Consider the following 11,677-nt stretch of genomic DNA (forward strand, 5'->3'; position numbering starts at 1 on the left):
TATGCAGGAGGTCGTGGCTCCCATCCTGACCCTGACGACGCAGTGGCTGGGAGACGTTAACAACCCTCGCATGCTAAACAGAGAATCCTGAGTTCGATCCCGATCTTGTAGCCGTCTGCTGATTATTTGGAGTTTGCGTGTCTCTCTTTCTTACGTGGTTGCGTGGATTTTTTTCATGGTCCTGCAGTTTTTCGCTCCACAATTCAGAATGAACATCACGGCATTTAGAATATTTGGCTGATTTAAAATTCCATGCGACTGTAATATAGTAATTACGGCGGGAGACCACTTGACGGGTAGCACACTTGTATTAACATTTACTTTAGCCACAACGACACGTGTAGCCAACTACAGCCTAAGCTACGCGTTCCATCCGGCTACACACAGGCGGGCTCTCCGGCCCCGTAGCTTCCAGGGGAACTCCCAGACCCACCCCGGCTGGGGTATGGGTCCCGACCACTGGGTCCCACAGCCGGCCCTCACACGGACGTCCGGCCGCGGGTCCCACGGTCTCGCCTCTGAACCACACAGGGTCCCGGCCCTTACAAGGACATCGGGGCTAGGGGTCGCAGGGCCCTATCTCTTCCTCCTCCTCTTCTGTCTTCACTGGTTACCAACTCCCCGAGTGCTGCTGTGCATCGCCCTAAATAGTCCTCCGCTCCAGGGGGCGGGGCCTATGCGGACCTCGGTGTGGACATCTGCCTGCAGACCGCGATGTAGCCACACCCGACCCGCTCTCACACGATCCCCCCCCTTGTCAGCACGCACCGCCACTACACCACGCGATGTAGCCACGCCCGACGCGCTCTCACACGATCCCCCCCTGTCAGTGCGTACCGCCACTACACGACGATGAAAAGCCAACGTCGTTGAGCTATCATCTGTGATGGCCAGGTCACTTCTGAAGACACATTCCTGCGGAGAGAGCTGGTAGGAACGTTGGGTTGCTCGGGCAATGACCAGGGTCAACGGCGGCGTGGTGTATTCCGCAAATATGCCCGACTGTGAGGGCGGGCACAAGCCGGCGTGAGTAGGTTTAACGTTGAGTTTTATAAGGGCACCACGGGGTGAGCAGCCCCTCCCCACCCAGCCCCACCCCTCCCACCCCCCACCCAGCCCCAACCTCCCCACCCAGCCCCTCCCCACCTTCCCCACCCAGCCCCTCCCCACCCTCCCCACCCAGCCCCTCCCCACCCTCCCCTCCCCACCCTCACCACCCTCCCCACCCAGCCCCTCCCCACCCAGCCCCACCCTCCCCACGCAGCCCCTGCCCAACCCTCCCCACCCAGCCCCTCCCTCCCCACCCAGCCCCTCCCCACCCTCCCCTCTCCACCCAGCCCCACCCCTCCCATTTTTGGATGCACGACGGACGGACGGACACAATAATCCCCTGTGGGCTGGTGGAACCAGGAGGTTCCTACCAGTAAAACAGAGCTACTATTTGGCTCAGCGGGGCATTTCCTAAAATAAAAAGAGTTTATTTCTGAGTGAACTACCGTGTTCTTGCTTTAAAAGAATGAGAGTGGGCTGGAGAGCTGTTTAAAAGGTAGGGAGGGTTGAAGTGTGTGTATGTGTGTGTATGTGTGTGTGTGTGGAATGTTCGAACGCTCACTGCGGAGGAGAGGCTGCCACTCCTCTGTCGGGAGCTGGACCGGTACGCCTGGATCTCTGTGGCATTCAGGAGGTCCGGTGGACTGGTTCTGGATCCTGCCACCATGAGGGGTGGACAGTCCTCTACTCGGGGCAGGAGACTGCCAAAAAACAGGGTGTGGCTCTTCTTCTGAACAAAAGAATGAAGGGGGCGTGGGAGCGTGGCGGTGAGGTGTGGGAAGCTGTAAGCCCCAGGATACTTTGGGCTCGCCTTCCCATCAATCAGAGGCGAGGAATGGTGGTCGTGGTTACTTATGCCCCCACCGAAGACGAGCATCCGTGGAGGGATGCAGGCAAAGCCGATGAGTCAGACGCTTTCTATGACCTCCTGTCACAGGTGCTGGCTAAAGTGGCCACTCGGGACAGAGTCATCTTGTTGGGTGACTTCAATGCCCGAGTTGGTCATGATGCTGACACCTGGTCTGGAGTGATTGGAAGGCATGGGCCAGATCAGCTCAATAATAACGGTAGGAGGCTGCTAGATTTTTGTGCAGCCCATGGGCTTGTAATTACCAACACGCTCTTCCGGCATCGGCGCATCCACACAACATCATGGATACATGCCGGGTCCAAGCAAGAACATCTGCTGGACTACATAGTGATGGACCAGCGGATGCGAGCCCATGTCCTTGACACCAGGACCTACCGTGGAGCTGATCTGCCCTCTGACCATCGACTAGTCATCTGTAAGATGCGCCTGCCATTCTTCCACTCCGGTGGTGGGTGTATACCCAGGATCCCATTCCAACCAAAAGTGGCCTGGTCTCAGTTAGCTGATGAAAGTTGCAAGCGAGAATTTCATCATCGCTTGCAGCTGGGGTTGGCATCGTCCCCCACTCCACCTGATGTCGAGGGTAAATGGGCGAGGTTTAAGACTGTGACTCATGCAGCTGCAATGGCTGCTTTGGGTACGCGGTCCAGACCTCCCCAGAAACCCTGGCTGACAGAGGAGGTGTTCAGGTTAATTGAGAAAAAGCGACAGGCCCACTCTCATCGCCTACAGCATCCCACGTCAGAGAATGAGGAGGTTTACCGCAGCCTTCGCTCGGAGGTTCGGAGAGCCGTAAAGCGCTGTAAGGATGGGTGGTGGTCGCGGGTTGCTGAGGAGATGGAGTCTGCCTCAGTGGCCCGCGATCACAAATCACTATTTAACTCCATCAAAAAAGTAACCTGCAGCGCCACACCTATTATCATCATTAGAGGAAAAAACGGTGATCCAATCTCCGACCCCCAGGAACAGGTTTGCAGATTTGCTGAGCATTTCTGTGAGGTCCTGGGGGAGGGAAAATCTCTCAGCCAGGAAAACATCATGGCACAAAGTGGGGATAACCCTGCTGAGGCTGCGGTGCCTCAAATATTGGAAGGGGTCACCCCCTGTGAGTGGCTGGCTGAGGTGCCAGCTGTTGAGGAAGTACTGAGGGCGATCCGGAGTCTGAGACCAGGGAAGGCACCGGGCAGAGATGATCTCCCAAGCGAAATGCTGAGGGAGGGTGGCGTTTGTGCACAGACTGCCCTATATGACATCATTTTCAACAGTCTGGACCACTGGACGGGTTCCGCAGGACTGGAAGGATGCCCTGGTGGCCCCCCTCTTTAAGAAGGGGGACCGTACCGACTGTAACAACTACAGGGGCATCTCACTCCTCAGTGTGCCGGGTAAGGTCCTGGCAAGGATTATTCAACATCGCCTTGCTAGGCACGCTGAGGAGAGGCTTGCGGAGCCCCAATGCGGTTTCAGGAAAGGGCGGTCCTGCACAGATGCCATATTTTCTGTCCGTCTGCTACAGCAGAGGTGTAGGGAATTCCAAAAAGACCTACATCTCTGCTTTATTGACCTGGTCAAGGCCTATGATACCATCAGTAGGACTGGGCTCTGGGTTGTTCTTCGTGCTTTCAGAGTCCCTGACCCTCTGCTCACGATCATTAAGGACCTTCATGATGATGAGCGGGCCCGGGTAAAACTACGTGGCTGGGAGTCGGAGCCTTTCCCTGTACACCTTGGGGTGCGACAGGGATGTCCTCTGGCTCCCACATTATTTAACATCTATTTCGACTGCGTAGTTCGTAAAGCCTTCAATAGCTGTACCGGGGGAATTTCCATTTTGTACAGATATAATGGGAGGCTGATCGACGCCCGGGTGCGATCAAGGGATGGCTCCCTATTGGTCAACCACGTTATGTATGCCGATGATTTGGTAATAGCTGCTCATTCAGAAGAGGAGTTGGAGACGCTGCTGCTGAGACTGGAGCGTGTCACTAAGAGGTGAGGCCTTACCATCAGCCCCACCAAAACTAAGCACCTGCCTGGGTATTTTGTACCATCGGACACTCCACCCCCACAACTCCCAATTGGTGATGGGGCAGTTGTGGAGAGAGTGGAGAGTTTCCCATACCTGGGCAGTGTGCTTATGACCGGCTCCAGTTTATCAGCAGAGGTCTCACTCCGAATCAGTCGAGCGGCAATATCTTTTCATCGGTTGCGTAACGCTGTGTGGAAGCTACCTGGTCTGTCGCTCCGCACGAAGATTCAGGTCTTCTCGGCCACGGTCATTCCCTCCCTTCTCTACGCTTGCGAAACGTGGACCCCCCTAGTGGAGCATCTTCGCCGGTTGGAAACATTTAGGCTGGCCTGCCTACGATCCATCCTGGGTTTAACCAGGCTGGATTGTGTGAGGAGCTCACAAGTCCTTGAAAGATCTGGGCAAAGTCCCATCAGTGAGCTTCTCCGGCAGGCAAGGCTGCGTTGGCTGGGTCATGTAGCCCGCATGCCCAGCCACCGCATGCCTAAACAGCTTTTGTTCGGCCGGATCGAGGGGGCTAAACGGGCGCGGCACGGGCTAGAGAAGAGATGGAGTGATGTGGTACAGGAGGACGTGGAGCTGAGTGGACTTGCCGATGACTGGTACCAGCGGTGTCAAGATCGGCCTCAGTGGAGGAGGCTCGTGAAGGACGCTACTGGGCAGTTGGAGGCAGTCGCCCTCCAGCAACAACGGGGGGCGGAGGAGCAACGCTCACAACAACGAGCGGAGCGTCGGGTGGCTAAAGCACAGCAAGTTGGTACAGTAGGGGGCACAGGTGGTGCATCAGCCAGTCATCTCGGTCATCTCGGTCAGTCGACCCGTGGCACCTGGGTCTGCCCCGTGACCTCCTGCCAGCGGGCGTTCGACACTTCACGTGGCCTCAAGGTGCACATGGCCTGGCACAAGCGTCGTGGTGACGTCACCGCCACTTAGTGGCGAATGGCGGTTGTTGTTGTTGTGTATGTGTAGCGGTTAGCGCGCTGCACTATGGACCTGGCGACCCGGGTTCGGTTCCCGCTCACGGCAAACACCAGTGACGATTATCTGAACCGGTCCTGGGCCTCCCCTAGGTCGACTCAGCCAAAAATGAGTACCTGGTGCGGTGTGTAAACATCGCCGCTAGGGAGACAAAGGCGGTCGGGCGTGGTGCTGGCCACCCACCCCCTCGTGTACCGTTCCGGCCTTCATAGGTGCTCGCTAACAGCACTTGCCTCTACAGTCTGTCAAGGCTATACGGGAGATCTTTGTCTTTGTGTGTGTGTATGTGTGTGTGTATGTGTGTGTGTATGTGTGTGTGTATGTGTGTGTATGTGTGAGTGCATTTCCCAGCAAAAACAACCCCCTACCTCCTCGATGGTGCTGGTCTGTAACGCCACTCTCCCTCCCCCCCTTCCTTTCTCTCTCCACCCCCACTCTCCGCTCTCCCTCCCGCTCTCTACACCCTCTCATCTCTCCCTCTCTCCCCCCCTCCTCTATTTGCGCTCTCCCCCCCTCTTTCTCCCCTCCTCTATTTCTCCCCCTCCTCTCTATCTTCTTTTTTCTCCCTTCTCCCTCTCGCTATCCCTCTCCTCCCTCTCTTTTTTTGCGATCAGTGGAAACAAGAAGATGTTCGGTATCGTCGGCACTTTGCTTCGTTCATCACTTCGTAATTATTAAAAAATAACCTTGCTTTATGTAAACCCCCACCTCTCGCTCACTCTCTCGCTCTCTCTAAGTTCTGCACGCAGCCCTTCTCGCAGTCCAACGGCCTCTGACGGGTAGCTCATAACTGCATGCAGAGCTCCCCGTCATCTGCCACCGAGCACACGGCCTCCTCCCTCTTCCCCCCCCCCCCTCTCGGAGGCTCCGGGGGACGGTGGTTGCCTTCCCCCCTCTTCTCCTTCTTCCCAGAGTTGTGCTTTTCCTGCACGCAGCCCCCTGGCCACAGCGAGCTACTGAAGCTCCGAGGCTGCAGGAACGTGCCCCTGAAGAGCGCCCCAAAGAAAGCGCTCTACACGTGGCTGCGTCAAGGCGCTGCATTCCCGGGACCTCGCCGACCTACCGGACACAAAATGGAGAGACAATTTATCCCCCCTCATTGTGGCCGACCCCCAGTGGAAATAAATGTACAAGTCTCCCATAGCCAAACGCTATGGTGACCTCCAGTGAAGATTGGCACACTGGACGTTGCCATCGGCCGTGTAACAGACTTGTGCATTTTCTGCGGTGCCAGGGAGGATCTTCCCCAACTTAATGTTCCGGCTTTTGGGGAACATCTTCAGCATCTGGGGGTGCCCTTTCCAGAGGTGGGACAAAGTCATTGTTATGCAAGTCCAAGTCGAGTCGCAAGTCATCAAATTCATGACTCGAGTCTGACTCGAGTCCAAGTCACATGACTCGAGTCCACACCTCTGGCCCTTTCTACGACAGCAGCTTTGTGTACAGGATGCCTTACCTGGCTAACAAGCGCCATGACCTCGCCAACTTCGTCTGAACTCAAGCAAAGATGGCGGTGTACAGGACGAGAAAAAAGATGCTGCAAGGTGACACTGACGGCTGCTCCGTGCTTCCAGTGTTCAGGGGCCTGCTCAAGGCGCGGCTCCAGCTAGAGCACGCATAGCCCACACATTTCGGTAACATGCGTGTCTTCGTCGAATGCTGGGGGGGGGGGGGGTACGGACAAGTCCTCTGTACCAGCGTGGACGGCACCCTCATGTTCATCTTCTGATGTGCTCGCTCGTCGGCGTGATGTGCGCGATGACCACCACCACCACGTGACTTTTTTGTGTTGTGCGCGGTGAATCCAGTGCCACAGCGCGTGTTTCTATTGTTTTTGTGTTATTTGTCCATAGTGACTGTGTATTTCGTATCGAAATCGCCTCCAGTGCTGTTGCTACTGGTGGCAAAATAAAAGTGATTTAAAAGTCAGTAACCACCATCTCTCTCTCATCCTCTATCTCTCTCCGCCCTCTCTCTCCACCCTCCCCCTCTATCCACCATCTCTCTATCCCCTCTCCACCCTCTCTCTAGAGAGCATTTCTTAACCTCCACCGTCTCCACCTCCTCCTTCTGCTGCTCCTCGTTCCACCACTATGAGCGGTCAGAGCACAGAGCCGCAGAGCAAGGAGTATTCAGAATGCCAAATTATTTTCTGCAAATGGGAATTCTAACGCTAAAGGACTGACGACACAGGGAAGTTCTGCCACTAGTGGATTGGTTACACAGGAAAGTTCTAACGCCAGTGGTTTAACCACACACACCAGGTCTAATGCGAGTGTGATAATTCCACATGTCACCGCCAGTGACAAGAGGGAAGACGTCCGTTCTAACGCAACTGGCTCGGCTGAAAAGCGAGGTTCCAACGCTCACCATGTCTGGGTGGCCAGAAGCAATCTCACCAACGATCTGGGCTCTAACGCCACCAACTCTGTTGAACAGCGGAGTTCTACTGTTGCGCAGGGCAGTTCTAATGCCCTGGGGATAAAATGCGTGCATATGAATGCCATCAGTGTATCTGCACGCAGAAAGTCTAACGCCAGTGGCATCAATTATGACAGTCACAACGTAACACAGGGCAATTCTTACGCCCATAAAAAAGGGTGCTCAAACACCTTTATTGTAACTTGAATAAATGGTGGAATTCTAACGCCAGTGGTTTACCGACATATGCCAAAAATGAAAGACATCCATTCTAACGCAAGTGATCCATCTAAACAGATCAGTTCCAACACCCATAATGAAACGCCACATTGCGTTTCTAACACCAGTGATGGAACTCTGTGTCAATTCGACCGCTGATGACGTAAGGGAACGCATCCATTCAAACGTTATTGGCTCGGTGGGCAAACAGCAGGGAGTCACGTTTACGGTGACTTTCAGACTGCAGTCCACTCACTGGCATTGACTATATATCTTTTGTATTCTCCGCAGGGAATGGAGTCTTTGCTCCGCTGCAAATCCCCTCTCACCACTCTCCCATTGACATATTTCGTTGCTTCCTCTTAGTACCTTTCACGCGACGGTCAATGGTTTAGTGTTTAGCAGATTGTATAATAATAAATAGTATAAAAGTGTAATGTTTAATATAATGTATAAGGTAATATATAGTATTGTAATTGTATAGTGAATATAAAGCAGTGTGGTATACAGGAGGGTGGGTAGAAAAATACATAGTCTAATATTACAATGTATAGTCTAAGGTATAGGGTGGTATATAGTAATGCAGTATATAATTTAATTTTGGGTTTGTCTATGGCAGTATATAGTACGGGGTAGATCCGTGTGATGTAAGGAAAAAGTTTAGCTGAAGGCATATCATATTTTTTGCAACAAAGAATTGTAATGTATGACTTACTGTTAGTAGCTCAGCTTATTGGAGAGTATATTTAGTATATTGATGATATTGATGTAGTTTATATTTTAGTTTTTTACGTGGTGGTTTGGCTGCTGCAGCTCCTTACTATTAAAATTCCTCCTCTTTATTACTGCTAACCCTACCTCCTCCCTTTGTTGCTGCTAATCCTACATAATGCACGGGCATAATATGACTTTGAGACCTCCCCACCTCCTACACATTCCACAAGTAGTGACTAATCCCATATCTGCATTTCCATAAATATGCTAAATTCCTCTGATGATATGCAAATTCCTTTGTCAAGGCGCCCTTCCTCCCCTAACCCAGCTTAAATGTATGCTACCAAGCATGGTGGTGTTCATTCAGACGCTGTCTTTCCGACAAACCTGTTCTTCACCTGAGGACGGCTGCTTGCGTTGTGGCCGAAACGTCGTGAGAATTGTATTTAATTATGTTTTATTTGTATTATCTTATTATTTCCCTTCTACGTGACTTTACCGAAAGAACCAAGAACATGTTACATATTTAATGAATTGGTGATTGCTGCTCACTCAGAGGAGGAGTTGGATGTGTTGTTGGATCACTGCTGCTGGACCCACCAAAACTAAGCGCGTGTATGGGTCATTTTTTCCATCACATACTCCACCCCCTCAACTCCCCATTGGTGATGGGGCAGTTGTGGAGAGGGTGGAGAGTTTTCCATATCTGGGAAGTGTGGTCATGACCAGCTCTGGTTTGACAGCAGAGGTTGCTCTCCGAATCAGTCAAGTGGCATTATCTTTTCATCGCCTGCGTAACGCTGTGAAGAAACTACCTGTTCACCGGTCAGAAACATTTACGAATCATCCTGTGTTTAACTAGGCTGGATTGTGTGAGGAGCTCACAAATCCTTGAAAATTTTGGACAAAGTCCCATTGGTGATCTCCGGCAGGGAAGCCTGCGTTGGCTGGGTCATGTATCCCGCATGCCCAGCGACTGCATGCCGAAACAGCTTTTATTTGGCCAGATAGAGGGGTTGCAGCACAGGCCAGAGAAGAGATGGAATGATGTGGTACAGGAGGATGTGGAGCTGAGTGGACTTCCCGATGACTGGTACCAGCGGTATCTAGATCAGCCTCTGTGGAGGAGGCTCGAGAAGGACACTACTGGGCAACAAGCGGAGCACCGGGTGGCTATAACACAGCAAGTTGACACAGTAGGGGGGCACAGTTGTTGCAGCGGCCATCTATCTCAGTCGGTCAACCCATGGAACCTGGGTCTATCCCGTGACCTCCTGTCGGCGGGCCTTTGATACATCACGTGGCCTTAACGTGTACAGTGAGGGAAACAAAGTATTTGATCCCCTGCTGATTTTGTACGTTTGCCCACTAACAAAGACATTTTCAGTCTATAATTTTAATGGTAGGTTTATTTGAACAGTGAGAGACAGAATAACAACAACAAAATGCAGAAAAACGCATGTCAAAAATGTTATAAATTGATTTGCATTTTAATGAGGGATATAAGTATTTGACCCCTCTGCAAAACATGACTTAGTACTTGGTGGCAAAACCCTTGTTGGCAATCACAGAGGTCAGACGTTTCTTGTAGTTGGCCACCAGGTTTGCACACATCTCAGGAAGGATTTTGTCCCACTCCTCTTTGCAGATCTTCTCCAAGTCATTAAGGTTTCGAGGCTGACGTTTGGCATCTCAAACCTTCAGCTCCCTCCACAGATTGTCTATGGGATTAAGGTCTGGAGACTGGCTAGGCCACTCCAGGACCTTAATGTGCTTCTTCTTGAGCCACTCCTCTGTTGCCTTGGCCGTGTGTTGGGTCATTGTCATGCTGGAATACCCATCCACGACCCATTTTCAATGCCCTGGCTGAGGGAAGAAGGTTCTCACCCAAGATTTGACGGTACATGGCCCCGTCCATCGTCCCTTTGATGCGGTGAAGTTGTCCTGTCCCCTTAGCAGAAAAACACCCTCAAAGCATAATGTTTCCACCTCCATGTTTGACGGTGGGGATGGTGTTCTTGGGGTCATAGGCAGCATTGCTCCTCCAAACACGGCGAATTGAGTTGATGCCAAAGAGCTCCATTTTGGTCTCATCTGACCACAACACTTTCACTCAGTTGTCCTCTGAATCATTCAGATGTTCATTGGCAAACTTCAGACGGGCATGTATATGTGCTTTCTTGAGCAGGGGGACCTTGTGGGCGCTGCAGGATTTCAGTCCGTCACGGCGTAGTGTGTTACCAACTGTTTTCTTGGTGACTATGGTCCCAGCTGCCTTGAAATAATTGACAAGATCCTTCCGTGTAGTTCTGGGCTGATTCCTCACCGTTCTCATGATCATTGCAACTCCACGAGGTGAGATCTTGCATGGAGCCCCAGGCCGAGGGAGATTGACAGTTCTTGTGTTTCTTCCATTTGCGAATAATCGCACCAACTGTTGTCACCTTCTCACCAAGCTGCTTGGCGATGGTCTTGTAGCCCATTCCAGCCTTGTGCAGGTCTACAATCTTGTGCCTGACATCATTGGAGAGCTCTTTGGTCTTGGCCATGGTGGAGAGTTTGGAATCTGATTGATTGATTGCTTCTGTGAACAGGTCTTTTATACAGGTAACAAGCTGAGATTAGGAGCATTTCCTTTAAGAGTGTGCTCATAATCTCAGCTCGTTACCTGTATAAAAGACACCTGGGAGCCAGAAATCTTTCTGATTGAGAGGGGGTCAAATACTTATTTCCCTCATTAAAATGCAATCAATTTATAACATTTTTGAGATGCGTTTTTCCGGATTTTTGTTGTTGTTATTCTGTCTCTCACTGTTAAAATAGACCTACCATTAAAATTATAGACTGATCATTTCTTTGTCAGTGGGCAAAACGTACAAAATCAGCAGGGGATCAAATACTTTTTTCCCTCACTGTATATAGCCTGGCACTTAGTGGCAAATGGCGGTTGTTGTTGTTGAAGGTCGCACTTGTTACGCACGCACAAAGTACTTGCCACAAATAAACCACAACACCTTGCTAATCTCGTCAAGGAGCATAAATCATTAAGCAAACTCTGGATATCCTTGCATAAGCAGCGGCTTTTGGCTAGTTATCGAACAAAGGTGGTCACTGCACCGAGCGTTTTCAGATGCACTCCTGACCGTCTAGAAACATATTCCTTCCGATATTAGGAAGACATTTGAGCTATGCACTTAAATAATCTAGATTGACAAACTCATCTATTTATAACATCTTTTTGTGTTTAGTTTGTTGTCATTTGCCCCGCACCTTCGATAAGCACAGTTGTTTACGCACGGTGCAACAAAAGTTCAACGTTCACAAAGACGCATAGACTCACACCAATGTGCATATTCTCACGCAGAGATCCATAGAATCAAATGGAATCCCATAAA

The sequence above is a fragment of the Lampetra planeri genome, chromosome 55 (assembly GCF_965212315.1).
Source record: "Lampetra planeri chromosome 55, kcLamPlan1.2.h2, whole genome shotgun sequence".
Classification (NCBI taxonomy): Eukaryota; Metazoa; Chordata; class Hyperoartia; order Petromyzontiformes; family Petromyzontidae; genus Lampetra; species Lampetra planeri.